Below are 21,294 nucleotides of genomic sequence, written 5' to 3'. Positions count from 1 at the left end.
ATACAGAAACAGGAAGTGAGAGAGAGAAAAAGCGCATGTGTGCGCAAGAGAGAAAGAAGTACCATGCACAGTTAAGTTGAAAGAACATTACAGAAAGAGGTGGTATTGTAGAAAGACAGAGAGAGAGAGGTGGATTCTCACAAACACAGGTCTCTCACAGAAGAAATGGGTCTCATGTAGAGGAGAAGGCCTCACAGATAATAGGATAATGTAATGTCATTGTGGGGGTGGGGGGGGGAAGAGAATGACACCATGAGGGAGGGAGAAGAACATGGAGAGGTGTTTCCCAGTTCAGAGGGTGGGGGAGGGGGTATCCACAACAGAGGACGGGGGATAGGTCTCCAATGCAACGAGAGTTGGGGAGCCAAGTACAGAGAGCAGGCGAGCCATGCACAGAGGAGGGAAGCTGCGCATAGAGTGAGGGGGAGTCACTCACCGAGGGGAGCAGCTGCGCACCGGGCCGGATAAATTTGGATCGCTGGCTGGATTCGGCCCACGGGTGGTAGGTTGCCAGCTCCTGCTCTACAACCATAGGTCAGCCATTGAGGACCAAGATGAGGAGAAATTCTGTCCCCCAGATGGTGGTGAATCTTTGAAATTATCTACCCATAAGCTATGAAAGCAGAGTCACTGTATATATTCAAGACTGAAATCTACAAATGCTTAAATATTGTAAATCAAGTGTCATGGGGCTAGTGCAAGAAAGTGATACAGAAGTAAAAGATCAGCCATGTCATTATTAAATGCCAGAGCAGTCACAAGGGTCTAAATTATTATGGTGCTTATAAAATATAGAAAGACAAGAATGTTGGGATCAAGCTTTACGGTGATTAAGAGAAAGACACATTCCATATTTAGCAGCTGTAATATTTGGAAAAGCTTCCAAGCATGGTAGAAATATTTATGTCCTGTACAGTCATGCTTCAATGGATCATTCATTTGTGATCAGAAACTTAAATATTTTGTCCTTAATGTATCAGTATTTTGTCCTTGATAGTTCAAGATGGCAGCGTGGGTGCAGCCGCAGCAGTGTCTCCAGACCGGGTGCTACAGGAATTCCCAAAGAAGGCACTGTGTACAATCTTTGAGCAGATGAAGATGGATATTAGAACACAGGGATGTTGAAATTTGGGAATTGCCAAGCAACAGCAAACCTGCGAAAGACGCCGCGAAGTGAATGCCCAGAGACAGAGCTTATGTTGCGGACTTGATGGCTGAGGGGATTGAGGCCTCTGTTGGCGTGATGTGGCCTTCAGTCTTTGACTCTGGAGTTGACCATTGCCTGCTGCCAGGAGTCGTGGAGAAGACATGGCGCAGTCGGGGGAGATGTCCTGAGGTGTTTGGAACAGCAGAGTCGGAGGAGGTGTCCCGAGTGGCAGAGTTTTGGGCCTGGTTTGCGGTTTCTGAGGATGCATGTACAGGATCATTGGGGCCTCGTGGTGGATGATTCTGTGTCTTCAACCTCAAGAGACAGTGAACTGTGAGGTGGTTTCCTTTTAAAAAGCTGGTGGACAATTTAACATCCAGAGTCCAGCAGATGCTGGTAAACCTGGCCTTAGATGATGGCATGGTAGTAGCTAGGAGCAGCCTCTTTGGATTGGGTGAACAGATTCTTCATTTGTGTGAGTGGACATTTTAACATCTACAGACATACTTCGACCTATCTCTTCTGTAACGATGGACCAATCTCTGAAATTTAGTGTATTGTGGCACTGTTTTTATATACTTTTTAAGTAGTTTGTGTGTAATTGGAGATGTGTGTGTTAGAGAAATAGCTAATTTTTGTGATGTTTTATTGGGGATATAGCAGCGGTTAAGGCCCAAGCAGTGGTTCACAGCGGCCTCTTCAGGACCTGGTGCTTCTGTTCCTCTGCTGTTTGTAGGTGTTATGCTGTTTTTATGTAGCACTGCAGGTTCGAACAAACATCATGTCGTTTTTTTCTTAAAGTGACAAACTCAGCCTACTACTACTACAAATGCATACGATTAATACTAAGGAACAAACTGATGTTTTTACTGTGGATGATACAACAAAGCAGCATATCAGGATTCAGTAGCCATGTTGCTACTTGGTTGTTACATACTGAAGATCCCTGATAAATGATATATTCTTTCAACTGTTGGTGTTGGGAAGTTTGGAGAAATGTAGCTCAAGAATTTTGTGGAATCCATTTTACTACTCAGAAAATAGAAACCATTGGAGAAAGCTTCTCAGAAATCTATACTTGCATTTTCAGGTGGACAGTTCAGTTTGCTGCAAGGCAGGTCAATGCTATTTCATGAAGTCTTGTGAGAAATCTGAAGGAAATTTCATAACTTAAATACAGTAAAATCCTCATGATCCTGCATTCTTTTTAAAAAAAATTAATATTTAATTTTTCAATTTTAATTTAGACATATAGCATGGTAACAGGCCATTTTGGCCCACAAGTCCATGCCATCCAATTACACCTCATTACATCGGAGCCTGCAAGGAAATTCCACACAGACACAGGGAGAACGTACAAACTCCTTACAGACAGCGTGGGATTCGAACACCGGTCCCGATCGCTGGCGCTGTAAAGGCATTGCACTAACCACTACGCCAACTGTGCCACCTTAATCAATCAACCGGAAACTCAAACAACTGGCAAAAATATTGAGGAAATAAATAAATATATTTTTAAAATGTAAATAAGAATAAATAAAGTTTAAAATTGTAAAAGTAAACGTTCTCTAAAGCAACACACAACCCCTTGGGAGAAAACATTCAGCCAGTGGAGTGCCTTGGTCGTGCCCCACCCACAAGAGCTGTTTATGAATAAAGTTTCATTAAGTTTTGTTTGAATAAAATGGCATCACCCAGGATGAAGAGTCAACCGATGCTGCTTGCCATGGAGGAGTCTCTCCCAAAGTGTTTCTCTGACCCTGCCTCATAAGAATCTTTATCTTTATTAGCATATTAGTAAGGCTTCATCTGTAAACTTGAGGAAGGGGGGCTTAATTATGATGGCGGCACAGCTAGCATAGCGGCCAGCACAACACTGTTACAGCGCTCAGGAATGACGTTCAAATTTAAAGGAGGATGGTCGAGGACCTGACCAGGACCAAAGTTCCCTACAATTTTTAGTAGTCTGTGTATGCAAGAATCTTATGTTGTGCAAATTTTTTTTTCCTGTGGCAAAAGTATGTGAAGACTGGATGCTTGTGCAAATGTAAACTTGAAATTGTTTCAAGATTATTTTGGCACAGCCTATCTCTCATGGCTAATGAAACTAGCATGTTTTAAAATAAAAGTATGATTGGATTCTACAAAATAACGCATTTAGTTAAGATTTTATTCTATACTTTGAAATACTTTGTTCAGCTTGTTGTTCAATTAAATAGAACGCTTCCACCAGCGTTGTCTCCGCTCCATCCTCAACATTCATTGGAGCGCTTTCATCCCTAACGTCGAAGTACTCAAGATGGCAGAGGTCGACAGCATCGAGTCCACGCTGCTGAAGATCCAGCTGCGCTGGGTGGGTCACATCTCCAGAATGGAGGACCATCGCCTTCCCAAGATCGTGTTATATGGCGAGCTCTCCACTGGCCACCGTGACAGAAGTGCACCAAAGAAAAGGTACAAGGACTGCCTAAAGAAATCTCTTGGTGCCTGTCACATTGACCACCGCCAGTGGGCTGATATCGCCTCAAACCGTGCATCTTGGCGCCTCACAGTTCGGCGGGCAGCAACCTCCTTTGAAGAAGACCGCAGAGCCCACCTCACTGACAAAAGGCAAAGGAGGAAAAACCCAACACCCAATCCCAACCAACCAATTTTCCCCTGCAACCGCTGCAACCGTGTCTGCCTGTCTCGCATCGGACTTGTCAGCCACAAACGAGCCTGCAGCTGACGTGGACATTTACCCCCTCCATAAATCTTCGTCCGCGAAGCCAAGCCAAAGAAAGAAGAAATTAATAACAATAACACTCATTAATTCACAGATTATTATGAAAGCTGCTGGAAATGGTTAAATCAAAACTCATTCAATTATAAAGCAAGTTGACAAACTATCCAGATGCTTAACGTGAAAATCTTCACACAGCACAGTTTATGTAGGTTTACAAAATATTTGACATAAAACGGCACAGAAAACATACATATTTAAGTCACTCAGTTATTTTTTCTCTCTCCTTTCTTTGGTACCTACCCATTCTTTGTAAACTCTACCTAGATTAATAGAACTTCCATCCAATTGATAGCTTTTGATTCTTATTAGCATATCCAAATGACAATCACCTAAACAGTTTCTCAACCAAGGTACAAACCGGAACAAGAGAGGTGAGGTGAAGTAAATTAGTGATGTGCAAATATGGTATTTGAAAAAGTGACTAACTAGTTTGCAGAAACAGCTAAGAGACTATTTTAAATAAGTATAATTATTACATAATTATAGGTAACTAACCTTTTGTACCCCCATGAATTTGCTTTGTGCACTGGTTGCGACATTTGCTTGGAAGTGAGTCGTGTTTGCCAAGGGCTTGACCTTGACACTGGCATGGAGGTGACTCAGGTAGCACTGAAGGCCTGACTGGGACAGTTGCATGGAAGTGAGCTGGGTTGCACTGAGGGCCTGACTGGGACACTAGTGTGAAGGTGAGATGGGTTGTGATAAGGGTCTGACTGGGACACTGGCATGGAGGTGAGTCAAGTTGTCAGTGCAAGAAATGTGTGCCAAGGGCCTGACCAGGAGATTGGCATGGAAGTGCGTAGGGTTATCTGAGGGTCTGACTAGGACACCAGGATGAAGAGCTGGTCGATGCCGCTCACCGCTGGGGCAACTCTCCCAAAGTATCTCCCCATTCCTGTCTCGTAAGAATCTATATCTTTATTAGTATCAGGTATATTAGTAAAGCTTTATCTGTAAACCTATGGGGGGTTAATTATGATGGTGACACAGTTAGTATAGCGGCTCATGCAACATTATTACAGTGGCAGCAGCCAGGATTAAAATTTAAATTTGTAAGTTATGGGAATGAATTTAAATTTAAAATTTGTAAGTTACAAGAATTATTGATTAAAGTGAACTTTACATAATTAAAGACTACGATACTCATTTTGTTTTCAAATTACATTTTGCACTGTCTTTTGTCTTTTAAATAGTGCATTCAAATGCAGGTTTATTAGAGACAGTGAGTCTCAGCCAACCAGAAAATTCATATATCCGACATCGGTGATCCTCGTAGGTGCCCGATAATGGGGATCTTACTGCAGTGCACTCATGTAAAGCTTCAGCATTGTCTAAGTATGGACATAATAAGCAATAAAGCAGAGTAAATGTTCTAAGGCATTTCACAGAATTGTTATCAAACAAAATTTGATTGAGCCACATAAGGCAAAAGTAGAGATAGAATTTAAGGCGCTTCTTAAAAGGCTCAGGCAGCTGAAAAACATGGCTGTCATTGGCAGATGTTATGGGGATCAGAAATGGAGTACTGTGGATGGTGCAGAGATGGAAGAAAGAATTCCAGAGCTTGGGGATTTAGTATCAAAAAATTGAAGGTCAAAGCCACATGATATTCAAGAATAGATTTAAACATTTAAAAAATGTAAACAAATCATTTTAAGCGTCAGCAATTATCCACTGTAGGAAGCTGGACTTGCAGGCAATAAATCATGGCCTACTCTGAAGTGTTTTTAACCTTGAAGCACTTGGGTGTGTAAAATGAAAGGTGAACGGAGTGAGCTGCAGCTTGTTAAACTAAAAATTATTAAATGTCATAAATTAATGTCTAAATTTCTTAGGATCTAAGTATTCGTCCATTTGAAATGAAACAACCTCATAATCCATACAATCATAGAATACCACAGTACAGAAATAGTCCCTTTGGCCCACCTAGCCTGTGCCCAACTACTACTCTGTCTCATCCCATTGACATGCCCCAGGACCATAGCCCTCCATACCCTTAGAATATCCATAGAAGCATGAAGCAGAGAAATAACACAAAATAAATTTAATAGAAGAGATGGTAAATAATTGAAAAGAAAAAAACCCAGAAAAATAAAGCAGCAAATTATTCTGAAGTAATTTTTGCTAACAGTCAATAAGACTACCCCAATTTGATGGGTAATGGTTCCATTGAGGTGGCTGAATTGTTATGGAATGGAAGAATGGTTCATTAACACCCAGGAGCATCTGTCCAATTGCAAATTGGGAACCCAAGATAAAGCAGGGTCTCAACCCAAATCGTTGACAATTCCTTTCCCCCACAGATGCTTCTCAAACTGCTGAGTTGCTCCTCCAATTTGCTTTTTAGTCCATCTTAGATTAGGGGCTTGGATCACTCATATGTTATGTTCAGAGATGCTAAATACTGCATATTTTGGCATATAAGTTGATCCCCCTTTTTCAGCCTCTGACGTATATGTCGACCCCAATTTTCTGGCTGCCTGAGGTGCCCCGTTGACCAGTGTACAAGTTGACCCCCAAAGCTCGTGATGCCTGAGATGGGCTGTTGACCTACGTATATGTCGACCCTCATAGATCGTGTGGATTGATCTGCTGGGTGTTGGCTGGAGATGATTGCTATCATGGAAGGTCCATCGACATGATGCAGCACATGATGAAAATATGAAGCGAGCTTAGTTGAAAGTGATAGAAATGGCCAAGAAAACCAACAACTACGCTGCTGCAAGAACATTTGATGTACATGAGAACTTGGTTAAAGATTGAAGGAAGATTTGGAAAATCACATTGCAGAAAGAGAATGTGAACATAGGCAAGATTGATTGCTACATAGTCACCCAAAATAAAATAAGAACATTTGCACTGCCATGGGCCAAGTCACACCCAGCCCTCAGTGATGATTTTGAGACTACAGTAGGCTGGTGCAATCATTTCATGAACAGGAAAGATCTGGTATTATGCCAAAAAACAAAAATTGCACAGAAATTACCAAAAGATCTTGATCATAAAGTTATAAGTTTTCACCAGTTTATTATACGAAACCGGTTGAAACACCAGTTTGTATTGGCAAAGTTGAAACCCCCATGAATTTCGACATGATGGGCAATAGAACAGTGGAATGGAAAGTTGTTAAAATTGCAAATCAGAAGTACAGGCCATGAAATGACCAGGTTTACTGTGGTGTTATCGAGCATGGCCGTCGGGACATAGTTAAGACCCATGGTAATCGTCAAAAGCAAAATTAAACCGGAAATGAAATTCCCTGCAGGTATTTTTGTACATTTTCATGAAAGAGGTCGGATGGAGGAAAATGGTGTAAAATGTGTGGAACAGGCAGCCAAGCAGTTTACGCAAAGAACAGAGTTTGTTGGTCTGGGATAAGTTTCGTAGCCACTTAACTGAGAACACTAAAAGTAGATTAGCACTACATAATACTTGCTTGGCGGTTATCTTGGGTGGTATGATGTCTATATTGCAATCTCTCGATGTCTGCTTGAACAAGCCATTCAATGACCATGTGCGCGAGGAATAGAATACATGGATGTTGAGTGCAGAAAAATCGTTTACAGAAGTCAGGGCAATGTGTGCTGCATCACTTGATACGCTGGGTAACTTCGTGCTCAAAGCATGGGACAAAGTTAGAGACTGATTAGATCATTTAAAAAGTGCTGTACTTCTTAAGCAATTGATGGCTCGGAAGATAATTTATTGTAGGTCACTTATGATGAAGCTGAAACCACCTCATCTGATACAGCCTGGGACCCACATGATTGATTACTGTTTAAACAGTGAGAGTAAGGATGTGCTTGCCGCCATCTTTGCCTCAGAGGGTGGTAGTGAGAGTGATTTTGAAGGGTTCTAAATGTGCTGTTGTTTTCAGACAATGATAGTGATTTTGAAGGGTGTTAATTGAGTTTTTGTTTTCAATAAAAATCTCAATGAAAATCTGTCACAGTCAGGTTTTTATTTGGTTTCTCAAGGTTTGATTTATACACCGAATCATTTTTTCAAGAGTCGACTTGTATGCTGGATCAGTGCGGATTAGATTTTGAGCTGAATTTAAGGTATCAAAAGTATATCTGGTGTATAAGTCAACCCCCATTTTTTGAGAGATTTTTTTGGTTTCCTGACTCGACTTATATGCCAAACTATATTAGTCTGAACTGATAAGAGTGTCCCCATGCCATTACTGGTGAGGCAGTCCAATAACTAACTCTGCAGAATAAGGCCATAAAACCCAGCATCTGAAGATCATTGATCCCTTCCTGGATTATTTATCCTGCACAAGGTTTAGCTGGCATCAGTCCCTTTGGGCCAGAAAGACTACCTATTGGGAAGAATTATCCCAGGAAATATAGAAGTCTTGTGTGAGGTCAGGTGGGTGGGGAGTGAAAGTTGAATATCTACCTTTTTCATCTTTTGCTTCAGGATTTCCATGTGTCCTTGTCATAGTAAAAGGTTTTACTTCTTGTGCTCCACTTAATCCTGTCATTTCTTCTGTAAATACACTTACACCTGGAGCAGAATTTTCTTCTATTTCACTACTACATTAGACCATTTAGTCCACTGAGTCTATGCTGACCCATCAGTTTCACTCTTCTCCTTATGTCCTTTGTAGTGTAGCAGTTAGCACAACACTATTATAGAACTAGTGACCCATGTTTAAATCCGGTGCTGTCTATAAGAAGTTTGTATATTCTCCCTGTGTGTACATGGGTTTCATCTAGGTGTTCTAGTTTCCTCCCACCATTCAATCCATACAGAGGTTGTAGGTTATTTGGTGTATTTGCGGGGACACAGGCTTGTGGGCTGAAGGGCATGTTACCGTGCTGTATGTCTAAATTAAACAATGAACTTATTTGCTCTCATATGACCATCAAGAGTATCCTGATTCACCCTGCCACCCACCCCACTGAGGCAATTTACAATGGCAAGTTAACTACTAATAAAACTTTGAGAATGTGAGTTCAAGGTCTGCATCAAACCAGGAAGCTTGGCCTTAATAAACTTTTCTTTTCATGGCGTTGCATTTGAATACAAGGAAAAATAGTAAAGAAAATCAAGGATAATTATATCTGTAAATTTCTGTTCAAGACAAGAATATTATCACTTTAATATGTTTGAAACTGATTCATTACTAAATATAACAGTGCACTGGCTTATTCTTTGTAATTCTGAAACGTCATTTTAACATGGGAACCACATATGTGTACTTGAGAGGTTTTAGGGCTTTTGGAAAACTTAACGTCTCACAGTCAATGTCCAAGTAATTCCAAGAACAAAGTCACAAACAACTGGTCAATAATAGTCTTGGATGGCCCACAGCCGGCAAGAACATAGGAGGCAAATATTGAAAGAAGTGCTCTAAGAAGTATTTTTTTTGCAGCAAAAAAAAATGTTTCAATAAAAACTTCGGCTGTGAAAATCACACATCTGCAACAGGTCAAATCTTACCATATTTGGAAAAACTCTAGATGCAAGTAGAAAACCACATTTTATGGCATAAACAATAGCTCTTACAAATTGTGGAACATTTTAGGAGCAAGTTAGAAACATGTTAAATTTTTTTTCTTAAACTAAATGGATTTGAGCATCAGAGTTAATGTGTTGGACTGTGATCTTTATATAAAAGAGCCATAAAAGACAGCGCAGGAAAGCATTCAATAAGGGGGCATACAAAGCTGTATCATTTAACACAAATAAAGTTAGTTGAGTGAATAATTAAATGAATAAAGTTTACAACCAACCCGGTACTAACCCAGAGACTCAAAAGATTGCAAATGCTGGAATCTGGAGCAAAAAGCAACCTGCTGGTGAAACTCAGCACGTTGAGCAGCATCAGAGGGAGATGTTCTCTCACTGATGGTGCTCAATCTGCTGAGCTCCGCCATCAGATTGTTTACTTTTGTTCATAGCAATTGTCACCAGTGCCAGACTCATCAAAAAATAACATGGCAATTGTTTAAAATATGAAGAGGCGAACCTTTTAGATTGAAGAATTCATGCATTTAATGTTAATTAATTGTGGAACTTTGCATTACAGACTGCTCCTGGGTTACAAACTGCTGAACATGGGCACCAATATGCGCAAGCTACCAAACTATTATTAAATTTGGTACATGTACATACGTTTGTAGGCAAAATTAGTTTCCTCTTTTCCACTTTTAATAATTGTTCTTTCCTATCAAACTTCTGATACCATTTGATACCATTCAATTTAATACTGCTGAGGTACAGTTAAAGTGATCTTTGTGGATGTTTCTTACCTGGAGATGGCCTATATAATTTCATTTTCATAAATGACATTTCGTTAAAGTTCACCTCAACCTTTCTTCAAATGGAAATACTAACATTCAATGCTGATGTCTCCTTGTTTTTATAGTAAAAGTCACCTCCATTATTCTGCTCTAAAGGCTTCCTTTAGTAATCTCACACAAATCTCTTGTTTCCATCCACAAGGTCACTGAATTGCCTCTCTGTTGCACTAAATATAAAGATCACATTGTATGTCATTCATATCTCAGCAACAGCTAATGGTCAAAGTACAAGTTTAGACCAATACTTACAAAATTCTTCAAATTGATTAAAAGGCATAAAATAAACGAACACTTGTTCGGGGCTAATGGAGCTTGGCTATCTCTTTTTTGGCTAATTCTCATTGTGAGTGCATGTATCTTGATATTTTTAAAATACTTTTTGAAAAATTGTTTTTCATGGATACTTGAATTTTTCATAATATCATTGGATTTGCAAATCACTGTTTAGGGTTAGCAATGCAGATTCAATAGCAAATTTCAAAAGAGATTTTCATAAATGTCTGAAAGAGGAAGCATTGCACAATTATGGAAAATCCAGTTGGATTATCATGTTTGCAGTTCAAAACAACGATGGATAGGTTGGGGAGTGGCACAGTTAGCGCAATGCTGTTACAGCACCAGCGATCGGGACCAGGGTTTGCTCGGCACCATGCGTTGTCTGTAAGGAGTTTGTACGTTCTTCCTGTGTCTGTGTGGGTTTTCCTGAGGGGCTCCGGTTTCCTTCCATTGTTCAAAATGTATCAGGAATTGTAGGTTAATTGGGTGTAATTGGGTGGCATGGGCTTGTGGGCCAAATGGGCCTGTTACTGTGATGTATGTCTAAATCTAAATTTACAATTTGTTGGGCTAAATAGTCTCCTTTATATCATTCCATACACTCTGAACCCAGCAATTATTCCAATTAGGATAAATCTTAAAACAAATAGTCATGTTCCCCAAAAGAATAACAAGTGACTGAACCAGAAGCAGCTATGGAATAAGTCACTGTTTTGGATTAAAAAGTATTTAATGTATCTACCTTCATGTGGTCCTGGGTTTATATGTTGTTCCCAAGTCTGGCACAGTAGGAGGCTGTTGTGGAATGGACTGCAAAATTAACAATGAGTGACAATGGAACCTCTGACATTTTCTGTTCATAGAATATCTTCTGGCATGGGTTCAAACTGACCTTACTTCCACCCTGTCCTCTGAACTTCAATGCAAACTAATTTCGGTCCATAATCAGTAATTCACTAGACATATGTTTAAACAAATGAAAGAAGGGACAAAACACATTTTTCAGGGTTGGTTGATATATACTCCTTGTGCATAGACCTTGTACAGACTTTCCTTTGCGTGACAATCAGAATGTTTTAGAAAGCCAAGGATTCTAGTTTTGGATTTCTTTTTCTTGGATTCCATGTGTGAATCTATCTCATCAGTCTCTAAAGAAACTGATCAATGAAAGCTCTCATTCTGTGTATTCAGGTATGCTTGCTGCTCTCTGGTCTATCTGGAAGAATAATTAAAAAGCATTTTCATCAAGGATCCAATAAAGATTATATAAATGTGAAATGAGTGAATAGCCTGTCAGTGAAATGTATCCATTTCCTGCTACTCCTCATGAATAAAAAGATATACTTTTGTGCCAAATACACTCACAAATTCGTGCTAGGCTTAGAAATTGCTTCATGCCATGATTTTTTAAAAAACTTGATACAGTTTGTGTGACTTCTTAAAGCTGCTCTATAATTCACATCCCTTTGCCTCTTGTGGGTTTGATCTCTGTTTCTCTGTATCTAATAATTGAAGGTCACAGATTACAGCATCATTTGCCAACATAATTTGAAAATCATGGCAATGGCTGTCGCACAAGTTTAAAAAATGTTTATTTTTAGACACAGCGTGGTATAAGGCCCACAAGCCTGTGAAGCCCAAATACACCAATTAACCTCCTAAACTTTGTGTGCCTTTATTGTCATCTGATTTTACACATACAACCCAAGGAAACAGCGTTCTCCAGATCTCAGTGCAACACGTACAAACAATACATAAGATGAACAAGCATTTCTTCTATACAAATAAATAAATATTGTTTCATGAATATGAGAGTCTCAGATGGTTAGTGCAAGCAGACCCTTTGGTCCTTCAACGTTCTCACTACCGGTGGGAAGAAGCTGTTCCTCAGCCTGGTGGTGCTGGCTCTGATATCCCTGTATCTCTTCTCCAATGGGTGCAGCTGAAACAAGCTGTGTACAGGGTGAAAGGGTCCTTAATGATTTTGCGTACCCTCTTGAGACAATGATTCCAGTAGATCATGCCAATGGTGGAGGGAGGGAGACTCCAGTGATTCTCTCTGCCACTCTTATGGTCCTGTGGATTGACCTCTGATCCATTTCTCCGCAGCAACCGTACCACACTGTGATGCAGCCGGCCAGGACGCTTTCAATAGAGCTCCTATAGAAGGCTGACATAATGGTGGCCGGTAGCCTTGCCCGCTTCAGTGTTCTCAGGAAGTGCAGTCACTGTCACGCCTTCCTGACCAATGAGGAGATGGTGAGTGTCCATGATAGGTCCCTGGTTAAATGAACTCCAAGGAACTTGGTCCTCTCCACTCTCTCTACTGCAAAGATGTTTGTTATTCTCGCACCATTTCACAAGATTTTCCACTTCTCTATTGTGCAAATCATTGTTGCTGCTGATGAGGCCCAACTATCTGCAAACTTGATGACCCTGGTGAAACTGGATCTGGCGATGGAGTTGTGGGTCAGTAGCGTACATAGGAGAGGGCTGAGCACACAGCCCTGAAGTGCACTAGTGCTCAGCGTATCGGTGCTCGACATTCTGCTATCGACCCAGACAGACTGAGATTTTTCCCTTAGGAAGTCCAGAATCCAGTTACAGAGAGGGGTGTGGAGTCCGAGTGAGGACAGCTTTTCCACCAGCCTCTGGGGACTGATTGTATTAAACGCTCAGGTAAATTCAGTGAACAGGAGCGCGCCTTATGAGGCCTCATTCTCTAGGTGGGTCAAGATGGAGTGAAGGGACAAGGATATAGCATCCTCTGTGGAACGGTTTCTTCTATAGACAAATTGACCTATGGGAGGTGTGCTTTGATGCATTCCATCATCAGTCACTCAAAGCATTTCACAATGGTGTAGGTCAGTGCCACAGAGCTATTATATTTGAGGCCTATTGTCACCCTCCTGGGTAATGGGATGATGGTAGGTGTCTTGAACCCTGAGAGAACAATGGACTGCTGCAGTGAGATGCAGAAGATATCCATGAAGTCCTCTGTCAATCGGTCTGCACAGTCCTTCATTACCAATCAAGTATGTTGCTTGGTCCTGCCACCTTGTGTGGGTTCCAGTGGCATCTCTAGGGTTGGTGTCAGCCAATGTGGTAACTCATGGTGTCACCCACCTGCCCCCTTCAATGGGGGTGCATCCATGCAAAATAGTGCCTATGAGAAGGGAGGCCAATGCATGAAAATAAATGGTGACAAGGAGTTCTCGTGAGAACTGGCCTTGGTGGCTGTCATGTTGTATTTGATGTTATATAACTTGAGAGTGAATGCTAGGATGAGGAAGGAGGACGAGTGTACCGAGCATAGCAGAAACTGGTGTGTGTTCCTTGTATGTTTGGGGTGGCAGCAGCATCGGCGTTGAGCCAGGGTGGGGGCTCTGACCAGAGCACATTAGAAGGTTCAGAAAGTAAATCAGCATAGTGTTTTAGTCTTGTAGGTATATTGATACATGTAAGTTGGGATTATGAAAAAATGTTTATGTTGTTATAACTAACTACAGGGATATTTTCATAAATAATGCATTTCTCCTGAAACTGCACAAAAATTTTAAGGACAGTCATTTTAGTGTCACCTCTTCTGATGGTGTCACCCAGTGTGGTCCTCACGCCCCCATAGTTACGCCAGTGGTGAGTTCAGCTTGGATAAGTTTCTCCTCACCTCAGCCATGGCTATACAGAGAACCTATTCATCAGGGGGACATGGAGCTTTCTTTGGCATCATCCTGTTCTTCTCATCAAACCAGGAGGAACATAGGAAGAAGCAGGAACCACCAGAGGAAAGCCGTGCAGACAGTGGAAGTACATACAAACTCTTGACAGACAGCAGTGGATTCGAACCCGGGTCACTGGCACAGAAATAGTGTCGGGCTTCCACTATGCTAACCGTGGCACCATTGTGACATAAAGAGAAAAACATTCAACTTTGGGATTCACAATTAGGCTTTCTTACTTCAGTTTCACCCAAGCTTTCACTATATATCTTGCAAGTTCTCATTGTAATCACAATATAACACAACAGGTCTTAAAGAGGCACACCACAATGCAAGTGAGACTCTTCCAGTAATATAGGAGTGTTGCTGTTGAATGGATAAATTCTCCAATAATAGGAGTAGGAAGGGAGACTGCACTGAGGGAAATGGATTTGGAAAGGTAGGTGATAAAGTTCTTTTTAAGAAGCATGGTCTTTGTGCATGTGGTCCAGGGAGATACCCCCGCACCACAATTTTGCTTGTGACAGGGGGTTACCAGAGAGTTTACTCTTAGAACACTCTTTGCAGTTTACAAATGTTTGTACATGGGGAAAGTCTGCAAATGTACAGCTCTACTTGCCACCTCTAGAATTAAGAAAATGGAAATGAAATTCTCACTTTTTACTTCAAGTAAAAATAAGCATTTGTGGGCACTAATGTTATTTCTGATATTTATTAAATTAGTTCAGGCACTTCCATGTGCAATTCGCCTTAATACGGATAACATTTGCTCAGGGTCAGTCACTCAGTTTAATGATGTCACTATTTGTGCGGCATTCACTTCCATGATTACCAAGTTGAATTGGTCCATTAAATCAGTAACGTATGGTCTTCATTTATTAGACACAGAGAAACAAGGAGCAAGCTCCACAAAAGGCCAGCAAAGAGATGTGAATGATAGAGCAGCTGTGAATTGGCCACACAGCTCTCAAATAGGAACTGCACATGTCCCATTATAGTGCATGAATCAGCAGGTAAAAGGTCTGGACACTACCTTTAACATGCTTTTGTCCAATTTTTGCAATTTTTTCCAGAAGATCTGAGCAGTGGTTAGCACTATGCACAGCCTATTTAGAGCAATAAAAGAATCCAGTCTCTTGGCAAAGAATTGTTTTATTTTTGAAGAGTGAAGTTGAAAACACATTGCAGACTAGCATGTTATGTTTCACTATAGTTGACATAATTGAAAGGAATTTCACACCAGAAAATGTGCTAAGAATGCAAATCCTTCCAAGAAACGTGGCCACAAATTTCCTGATGGATGGTGAACCACCTGGAAATACGTCCAAAATTGCTATGCTCCTGGTCAACCCAACTATCAATAGCACAACGCTTTTAGTCTCGATTTGTGTGAATTAATGCATCAAGTATTGTTATCTACTGAATGTGGAATCTCTGACCATTCCAGACTCATGGAGGAGAAATTAATTCTGGTAAAAGACAAGAGGTAGAAACTAGAAGCATTCTTTCTATCTCCCACATTGATGTCAATGTTAACGGAAATCAGCTAAGGTTTAGAAGTCTTCTGGATTGTCTTGATCTATCTTGTGTTATGGCCAATGGCTAATGTAAGTTCCAGGAACTGCATTATTTTATTCTTCAGAGACAAAAGCTGATCTCTGACTTTCACATACATCAGGGCCACAAACTAAAATTAATTAGGAGTAAGAATTCAAGCAAAGATTCAAAGAGATGAGGGGTCAAGTTCTATGCGTTTGTGAATTTCTGACTCTATGACTCTTCCACAATCACCAACTGCAACTCCAAACACTCTTCCATTCTAATCATACCAGTTGCTACTTCACTCCATGTACATTAAAAATAACCAAGCCGTTTCTCTGGAAATTCATTCTTGGTGGGCGGCATCTGAAATATCTCTGCACAACATGTCTTGGAGAATACAACACAATTATTGATAACTAGCCATCATTCTTCTTTGCATTGTGTCTGGCTCTCTTTTCTGATGCGGCTGAAGTCTGGGGGTTGGGTCTGGTTGGGGGTGACTCAGGTGGGGTGAACTGAAATGTCTACAGTAAATTTCCTGCCTGCTCTAGATCAGCCTGAAAATTGGTGGGAGTGAAAGGGCTGGAAACCCCAGGCTGGTGTCAGAGCAAGGAACTCGTGCAGAATTTGTACAAGACAAATAGATCAACCCACTGCAGCAGTATTGTGAAGATATTGGAAATGGGAAAGATATTTTAAAGAAAATAATTCATAGAGTGATTTCATTTAAAAGATTATGGTTCTAAAAAAGCAGGAAAATATGGTATTTTTTAACTGAAATTTAAAAAAAAAAGAGGTGGTAGAGTGGTGCTGCCTCACAGCTACAGTTGCCTGGTTTGATCCTGATCCCTGACTCTGTCTGTGTGGAGTTTGTCTGTTTTGTGTCTGGTTGCCTCCCAAGTCCTTCCATTTCCTCCCATATTCCAAAGATTGATTGGTAGGTTAATGGACTTCTGTAAATTATACCTAGTGTAGGAGGGTTGTAGAGAAACAGGTAGGAATTAGGATTGAGAGGTTTGCTCCCCACACGGTTATTGATTTGATGGGTTGAATGATCACCTTCGATACCATGATAGGACCATGAGAGAGTAAATATTAAGGCATTCATTTCACTTTAACTGGTAACTGGATCAGAATGAGAAGGGAAGTTAAATTGTTGCTGAAACGTGACGACAAACAGAACCTATGATGTGATTTACAGAATATTTGAGCACCATTTAAAAGGGGAAAAAATAGACAAATCACAGGGAAGGGAAGCAAATTGAGACCAGCATTGATGGATTTGAGTCAAATAAACTATTACCATACAAACAAAGAGGACCAATCTTTTACAGTATCATCTTCATTATGGTTCGACTTTTTAATTCTACATTTCTGTATTTTGGAACTTTATGATGAAACGTTTGATTTGTATGTGATTATCAATCATTTCCTGCAGCAACATCAGTTGAAGATTACAGAGCATGTCTAAAATCAACATCTATCAACGATGAAAGGCTTTACTCATGAAAAGAGTCCACCATAATGGGATCTTTTTACAAAAACAGACAAGATTAAATGATGATCTGATCTGTTGGAGAATAAGATGCAAGAATTGCAGCAATACGTTAATTGTGTTGATTGGCAGTGAAAGCATTTTCTTACTTTTGGCTGCAACTAATTGAAGTGGAGATTGCTCTGAACTTGGCACAACATTAAAAATTAGTAGCCTATTTATTTTGCAATCTTGACTTTCAACAGCTTTCTTAAGATGAGCAGATAATTTAAGTTACACATTTAAAAGACAACTGCAACAAGATCCAAATTTACATGGCCAATTAACAGGAAGACAAATCCATGGTGGATGTCAAAAATTAGTTATATTTAGTCTGTCAGCTGCTTACTCTAGGATAGTAAGATTCCTTGGCAAAACAAATTGTCAACAAAGCCATTTTAAACTGTAGCCAAATCCACATGTATGCAGCCATGATCTCAGTGCTGTTGCCAGTGAAATGGAAATTGTTACAAAGGACTGTTTTTCCCCCAGAATTTCCCATCTGTGGCTCATTTGTAGAATGCAATTTAAGCATGCCTAGTTACATATTGTGTTCTCAGCAATATTTTATAAGTAAGGCTGAAGGGGACTTCAGAGGCATGGTGGGACATTGAATATTTATGCACGATTCAGGATACATTCTTACTTCAATTGCTTGCACTCTTGCCCTTGCAGGAGGTCAAACACTAATCAAGGCAGTAAACTTGCATTAGAGGAAGAAGATGCCAATTGCACACCCTTCCCCACTTGAAGAAAGCATCCTGGTGGTCATGGCAGGGAGAGTGGGGATTTGAACAAAGAAAATGTTTTGCTCCACTCTGCTTGCATCCTTGCTGGTGTCTGTTACACATAATAATCCACTACATCTGGCTGCAGCCAGGTATTGAGACCCAGAGGTGCTTCAATGCTATTTGATGTATCCTTATTTGAAGACCTTCACCTCTCAGTCATCAGGCACTGGGGTAATTGATTGGAGCACTAGTTTGCACTATTTGCTATAAAGAAAATGCTAGAAAATAAGTCAGGCCACATATGTAGAAGGAGAGTGAGAGAGAAAGAGAGAGAGGGGGGGAGAGAGAGAGAGAGAGAGAGAGAGAGAGAGAGAGAGAGAGAGAGAGAGAGATATGTCCATTCATCAGAAAAGGGATGTTACAAATCAAATGTTTTAAATTGAAGAGATGGGACCAGGGTGGAGAGAATGAAGGACATTATCTATCATGGAATGAGAATTAAAGACTGAAGAAGACAAAATATGTCAGTGCTGGGCAACAGTGCTGGAAACTTGTTAACTACAGCTGACCCATCTGGAGGATATGAAAAAAATCAGAACAAAGAAGTGAGTTAAAAGTTCAAGGAATGTGAGAAAAACAAAACTAAAACTGTTGCAGTAATATTATCCCTGTCTTCTAACTCTCTGCTTTCTGCCAATCAACCAATGCTCTATCCATGCTAGTGTGTTTCCTGTTATACTATGGGCTCTTGTTAAGTAGCCTCATGTGCGGCACCTTGTCAAAGGCCTTCTGAAAATCCAAATACACGCCATCCACTGTATCTCCCTTATCCAGCCTGCTTGACACTTCTTCAAAGAATTTCAATAGGTTTGTCAAGCAAGATTTTCCTTCAAGGAAACCATGCCGTCCTTGACTTATCTTGTCACATGCCTCCAAGTACTCCATGTCCTCATCCTTGGCAATCATCTCCAACATCTTTCCAACCACTGATATCAGGCTAACCGGTCTATAATTTCATTTCTGCTGGCTTCCTCCCTTCTTGAATAGTGGGGTGACATTTCAATTTCCCAGTCCTCTGGGACCACACCAGAATTTACTGATTCTGAAAAATCATTATAAGTGCTTCCACAATCTCTACTATTATTTCCTTCAGAAATCGAGGATGGAATCCATCTGGCCAGTGAGACCTATCCACCGTTAGACCATTCAGCTTTCTGAGCACCTTCTCCCATGAAATTGTAACTGCACTCACTTCCCTTCAGATTCAGATTTATTGTCAGAGTACATACATGATATCACATTCTGCCCTGAGATTCCTTTTCCAGCAGGCGAAGCAGGATTATCACTTATTGGCAGTGCAAAAAAAACTGTACTCCACATACACATGTAAACAAATAAAGAAATGTAAACAAACTGCAATATTGGAGAAAAATAATCAATTACGTGCAAATGTAAGAGTTATTAAATGAGACCCTGCTTGTTGTTGTGGAACCTGATGGTGGAGGGGTAGCAGCTGTTCCTGAATCTGTTGGTGTGAGTCTTATGGCACTTATACCTCTTTCTTGATGGTAGCAGTGAGAACTAGTGTCTGCTGGATAGTGTGGAATCTTAATGATTGTTGCTGCTCTCTGATGGCAATGGGCAGTGTTTCCTGTAGATGTTCTCGATGGTGGGGAGAATTTTACCTGTGATTACCTTAAACGTTTCAATATCTAGCACACTACTGATATCTTCCACAGTGAAGACTGATGGAAAATACTCATTTAGTTTCTCTGCCATCTTCTTGCTTCCATTGTTTTTTCTCCAACATCAGTTTCTAGTGATCCTATATCTACTCTCATCTCTCTTTTACTCTTGATATACTGAAAGAAGCTTTTTGTATCCTCTTCGATAATTTCTTGCCCACTTTCATACTTTATCTTTTCCCTCCTTATGAGTTTTTTAGTTACCTTCTGCAAGTTTTTAAAAACTTCCCAGTCCTCTATCTTCCCACTAATTTTTGGTTCCTTGCCTGACCTCTCTTGCTTTTACATTGGCTTTGACTTCTCTTCTCAGCCACAGTTGTGACATTTTTCCATTAGAATATTTTCTCTTTTTTTGGTATGTGTTTATCCTACACCTTCCTTCATTCTTGCAGAAACTCCAGCCATTGCTGCTCTGCTGTCTGCAGAGTGTCCTCTTCCAATCTATTTTGGCTACTTCCCCTGTCATGCCACTGTAATTTCCTTTATTCTACTGGAATACTGACACATCTGCTTTATTCCAAGCTCTTTTATACCTCTGGTGCATTACACATCACCTAATCCAGTACAGCTGATTCCCTAGTGGCCTCATCAACAAGCTACTCTAAAAAGCCATCTTGTAGGCATTCTACAAATTCTCTCTTGCGATCCATCCCCAAGTTGGTTTGCCCATTCTACTTGCATGTTAAAATCTTTCATGACTACCATAACATTTATCTCTGACACATCTTTTCCATTTTCTGTTGTAATTTGTTGTCCACATCTGAACTACTGTTTGGAGGTCTGTATATAACTGTCAACAGTGACCTTTTACCCTTACCATTTCATAACTCAACCCAGAATGATTCTATATCTTCTGACCCTATGTCACCTCCTTCTAATGATTTAATGTTGTTCCTTACCAACAGAGTCACACCACTCCTTCTGCTTACCTGCCTACCCTTTCAATACAAAGTGTATCCAATAACATCCATTCTTTATCCACGACTCTGTGATGGTGACAACATCAAGGCTGCCAATCTGTAGCTGTACTACCAGGTTACTCATTTTATTTTTATGAGGAGCTTTGCTGGATCAGAGTGAAAGGTCAAAGACCTGTTTGATGAATTTGTTTTTTTGGTCTGGTAGTAAAATGAGGATAACCTTATAACCATTTACAGCACAGAAACAGGCCAGTTCAGCCTTACTAGTCTGCGCCGAACATCTTCTCCCACCTAGTCCCACTGACCTGCATTTGGCCATAACCCTCCACATCTTTCCCGTCTATATATCTATTCAACTTTTCATGAAATATTAACATTGATTTTAATTCTAAAGCAAGAGGAGTTGCCATTTTGATAAATAAAAAAATTGTTGTTTAAATTGGAATCTGTTATTGAGTCGGTTGGTAGACTTTTAATTGTAAATTGTAAAATGTATTTGGAATCTTGGATTCTTATGAATATTTATGCACCTAATGTGGATGATGAAAAATTTATACAAGGTTCTTTTTTAATTTTTCATA

At 40.3% G+C, this 21,294-nt stretch overlaps 1 protein-coding gene and 1 long non-coding RNA gene across 6 annotated transcripts in view; one reads left to right on the top strand and one right to left on the bottom strand.

Annotated features, from left to right (window-relative positions):
* Positions 1–21,294, bottom strand: part of adamtsl7 (ADAMTS-like 7) — a 573,773-nt gene that overhangs the window by 217,960 nt on the left and 334,519 nt on the right. The window lies entirely within an intron of this gene.
* LOC138757862 (uncharacterized) lies at positions 316–3,299 on the top strand. The gene is made up of 2 exons (XR_011353933.1): positions 316–502; positions 998–3,299. It is a non-coding gene; the product is annotated as an uncharacterized lncRNA (long non-coding RNA).

This window comes from Narcine bancroftii, chromosome 3, assembly GCF_036971445.1.
Source record: "Narcine bancroftii isolate sNarBan1 chromosome 3, sNarBan1.hap1, whole genome shotgun sequence".
In the NCBI taxonomy this organism is placed as follows: Eukaryota; Metazoa; Chordata; class Chondrichthyes; order Torpediniformes; family Narcinidae; genus Narcine; species Narcine bancroftii.
This window is presented reverse-complemented; position numbering and strand designations above follow the sequence as displayed.